The sequence below is a fragment of the Cynoglossus semilaevis genome, chromosome Z (assembly GCF_000523025.1).
Source record: "Cynoglossus semilaevis isolate Cse_v1.0 chromosome Z, Cse_v1.0, whole genome shotgun sequence".
NCBI lineage: Eukaryota > Metazoa > Chordata > Actinopteri > Pleuronectiformes > Cynoglossidae > Cynoglossus > Cynoglossus semilaevis.
This window is the reverse complement of record NC_024328.1, coordinates 15,351,443-15,357,095: the sequence shown is the minus strand read 5'-3', so window position 1 is coordinate 15,357,095 and position 5,653 is coordinate 15,351,443.

Sequence of the window (5,653 nt, the reverse complement as noted above, 5' to 3'; positions counted from 1 at the left end):
CACCGAACCCCCCCGTGCTCTGTGATTCCTCTCCAGCTCCAGAGTCTGGACAGTGTCAGCCAGAGCTCATGTGAAGTTTTCTTGCCTCTTCATATCAGAGTGAATTTTTTTCACTCCTCCTCAGAAAACAAACGGAGGTGAAGACTGTGTTCTCCAGACATGAGAGAGTTCCAGGGTTCGAACCCTGATCTCAGAAGGAGGAGCTGCAGTGGTTCATATCACCTCTTCACATGTCCCTCTGATGACAGCCTGATGGGACTGATGCTGGTACATATATACGTGTATATACACATATATAACTATATGGGCATATATACATACATAAATATATGGACATATATACATATATAACTATATGGACATATATACATACATATATGAGCATATATACATACATATGAGCATATATACACACAAATATGAGCATATATACATAGATAAACATGAGCACATATACATACAGAAATATATGAGCACATATACATACATATATGAGCATATATACATACATACATATGAGCATATATACACACAAATATGAGCATATATACATAGATAAACATGAGCACATATACATACAGAAATATATGAGCACATATACATACATATATATGAGCATATATACATACATACATATGAGCATATATACACACAAATATGAGCATATATACATAGATAAACATGAGCACATATACATACAGAAATATATGAGCACATATACATACATATATATGAGCATATATACATACATACATATGAGCATATATACACACAAATATGAGCATATATACATAGATAAACATGAGCACATATACATACAGAAATATATGAGCACATATACATACATATATATGAGCATATATACATACATACATATGAGCATATATACACACAAATATGAGCATATATACATAGATAAACATGAGCACATATACATACAGAAATATATGAGCACATATACATACATATATATGAGCATATATACATACATACATATGAGCATATATACACACAAATATGAGCATATATACATAGATAAACATGAGCACATATACATACAGAAATATATGAGCACATATACATACATATATATGAGCATATATACATACATACATATGAGCATATATACATACATAAATATGAGCATATATACATAAATAAATATGAGCATATATTCATACATAAACATGAGCATATATACATACATAAATATATGAGCATATATATGAACAAATATACACATATAAATATATGAACATATATACACATATAAATATATGAGCATATATACATATACAAATATATGAACATATATACATATACAAATATATGAACATATATACACATAAATATATGAACATATATACATATATAAATATATGAGCATATATAGACATATAAATATATGAACATATATACATATATATTTAACATTTAAAGCTGTGTCTCTCCTAAAACACCAACGTTGGTTTATACACTGAACTAATTTATAAAACGACAACATAAACAACATGGCGGTGGGTCTGGACTCCACCTCTGCCGTAAACCCGTGCCGGGCCGAAGTGGGCTGGATAAGTGGAAACTGATTTTTATCGGTGCGTTGAGCTGTTTAGATGAAAAACGAGTGTCCCGTCAGGCGCAGCGTGATTTACAGGGGCGCATTCAAGACGCAACGCATTCTCACACCGTTAGACGAGGACGAGGACGTGCCAGACAGATCCTGTCGAGATTAAAACACAAGTGTTGCCTGTGACACAATCCCTGTGGTTTTGGCATCGAAGTACACAGGAAAAAAAAAAAGAATGTGTTTTTGTTGTGTGCCGTCATCGAGCATCATCCCCAATAAATCTCCGCTCCCACAGATAAGGAGCTTCCTCTGCGGCGGAGGAGCTGACTAAATGATTAAGGAGTCCAGGCCACAGTCATAATTGCTTTCTTAGTGATGTCTACCGATCCCGACCGCTGACTGCGCACAGAGGAACACGCCATTTTACACGCTCGCCGGAGGCCCTCTAGCACCCGACACGAGGTTGTGGTCCGACGGACACCTGACGGGACCGAACCCCCACCCCCACGCCCTGGAAGCAACTCTGTTCAAACACCCCACATCCTGGGAGATAAGCAAGTATCCTGAGCTTATCAGAGGTCAGATAAAACCTCACCTCCACTGAGCCACCGGGGAGAACCCCCGACCCCACCAGAGCCAAATCCACCAACCGCCACCGCTGCGGTTGAAAGAGGAGTCAAGGACGAGGATGGTGAGTCATGTGACTTCTCAGTGGACGTTCCAACAGTGGCAACATTAGCAGACATGGAAAAAACCTTGTCCTAAAACGGGAGCGTCTCCAGGACATTCCTGACCAGTGATCACAGAAGTGTTACAGTTTCAGTTCAATCATCTCGGCGACAACAACATTGTTGCTTCTGTGACTCCTCATCAGTGAAAGACATGAACATTTCCCCCAGACCCCAGAGGGAGAAAGTCTCTCCAGTTGCTGCTCCACTGAAGCTGAGCTTCAACAGGGTTTAATACACTTCACGGCTGCAGGAAGTGTCAACTTAGTCAACTTGACGTGAATTATTGGCGAAATGTGACCTCTGTTTTTAGCCTACAACCAAAGTGAGCGGGGGGGGCGGGGGTCAGCTGGTGGACTCAAACCTGAAACATTTTGGGACCCATGTCCACGCCCTTAACCACCAAGTCACCACTGCACCAATGACGTGGTCAACTTTAGTCCATGACGTGTCAATAAAAAAAAGGCAGATTTGACCTTTAATTTGTTTTTGAAGTTTAAAGGAAATTCAGCTTCACTACAGTCTTATATATGAGTTGTATAGAGTATATATTTTACAACATATTATATATTGAAATATACTGTATATAAATTAAAATATATATATACATATACGTAAATATATACACATATATACATACATACTGTACATATGTACATATATACACACATACATATATGTATATACTGTATATACATATATATGTATATATGTATATATATATATATTTCTATATGTTTTGATGCATTTTGGTGTAAATACAGGTTTGGCGCGGTGGCTGCGGCGGCGGTCCGTTCCTACAGCGAGGTCATGTTTTCAGAGTGGATATCTGACTTTTTTTAACAACCACTCTCTGAGATCCAACTGTCTGGAAACTAGGCGAGTGCTGACACCCAGCTTCCTGACAATCTCCTCCCAGCCCTGGACCTGGACCTGCCCAGGCCCAGCAGGCATCTCCGTCTGACAGCTCCTCAGCCACACACTGACAGGACAACACGGCACTCATAATTGGTTCCCTTTTATTTCCCGGGGATAATCCTCACCCGGGCTGAGCTTTTATTTCTGTTAGTGTCATTTCTTTTTTCCACCAATGTTTACACAAGGTATGGATCGCTTTCTCCTCCTCCTCCTCCTCCTCCACCTCCACCTCCCGGCTGGGGCGTCTGAACGTTGAGCCCCCCCCTGGTCTTGCGGAGCTGCAGGTGACAAAGGCCCGGTGAATGTCTGACTCACAGACGGCTGTCAGTGCTCAATGGGCTGGATTAGGAGAGAACACGGCAGCGAGCGCCGCCTGACATGTTGACATCTTCTACTTAGTGCATTTCAAGGTGGATTTAACCTGTTTGCACCATTGTGGAGGGACAGAAGAAACACACACACAGGGGGGCAGCACCACTCCTCAGACACCGGAGTGAACCTTAGTCCGGCTGTCTGCTTCGGGACAGACAGCAGATTGACTCCGGCTGAGTGAGGCTGAGTGAGGCCGACGCTGCCGCCACCGCTGCTGCGGCCCTTCAGGAGGTTCAGGGGTTTCAGAGAGAGCTCCTTAACCAAACAAACACCGTGGAATTTCTGCCATTGTTGGAGCTGAGGGCAGAGTGGAAACGCCGCATAGCAGAGCTGCCTGTCAACTGAAACGACGGGACGGGGGGGGGGGGGGGCGCGTCCCCCGCGTCCCTCAGAGACAATGTTTAAAATTAAGACCTGAAATTAAAAAACCTGGGATTTAAAAAAAAAAAAGAAGTTTGAACCACTCAGAGACATGAAGCTAAATCTGTAGAAAAAATAAACAAAATCAAAAGCTTTTTTTCTATTATTGAAAAATATATATTTATAACCTGCAACTCTTTTTTAAAAATATATTAAAACAAATAAAAAGAGCAGTTTTTAACAGTTGTGGTCGTTTTTTTTTTTTTTTTTTTTTAATTAAAAACAAAAAATACAACTCACTCCCTTACACACCACTGCAGACTGTAGTCCAGCACGATGACGTCACAGTCCAAGGTCAGCAGTGCCTCCTGTGAACTGTAATTAAATTCAATCACTGAGCCTGGAAGCACAGGGGAAAAAAAAATTGGCACAAAAGCGAGTCCTCACTTTAAGATTAAATGAATTAAAATTATAGATACTTGACATCTATCTATGATGTTATATTAACAATATAAGGAAATACATGATTCGCCAATGACCAAGAAAACATTTATATATATATAACATATATAGACATACAAACATATATAATACATATATGTATATATAAATGCAAATATATGTATGTACAAATACTTAGAAATATATGTACGCAAATATATTTTTATAGTTACATACATATATTTGTACATATATACATACAAATATGCATGTAAATATATTTTATATTTAAATACATAAATTTGTATGTACATACAAATACAAATATATGTACACAAATATATTTTATATTTACATACATATATTTGTATGTATATATACATACAAATATGCATGTAAATATATTTTATATTTAAATACATATATGTATGTACATACAAATACATATGAAAATATATTTTATGTGTATGTAAAATATATTTACATACATATATTTTTATGTATGCATATACATACATATATTTGTATGTATATACAAACAAATATATGTATGCAAATATATTTTATTTTTACATATATATTTGTATGTATGTGTGTGTGTGTGTGTGTGTTGAAAACATCAAACCAACTACTCAAGTTCTCCTGTGACGAAGGTGAAACTGAAAGAAAACCTAAATAAAGGAGAGGACGGAGCTGAATATTAAAGGTGCATTTCCAGAAAAAAAAAAAAAAGAAGAAAAGACACAAAGACTGGACCTGTTTTATTGGAGGTCAAATATGAGACTGAAGACAGGGGTCAGGGGTCAGAATGGTTTTAATGTTGACTCCATATAAATAATAAAGTTCCACAGGTTGTTATAAAAAAAAAAACAACAACAAAATATATATATAAATATATTTCTGCCATGACATTTGTTACGTTTGACGACCAGGTGACATCAGACCTGCACTCCCTGCTTTTAGGTTTTAATGCAGGTCATCATACGCTGGCCAATCAGAACACTGGACCCTGAGTGATTGACACAGAGCCATATGAGAGAGAGAGAGAAGACATGAGGACAAAGGAGACACAGGAGAGGACAGAGGAGACAGACCTAGTGTTCACCACGAAGACTCACACCTGAACCACTAAGTCCAACTTTGTTTTAGGAAATACTGAGACAAAGGTGAGGTGAGGGGGGAGGAGAGGGGAGGGAGGGTAAAAACAAACAACACACTTCCACTACTGGCCTTAATGACTTCCCCCCCCGTGTTGCCCAGTGCCCCC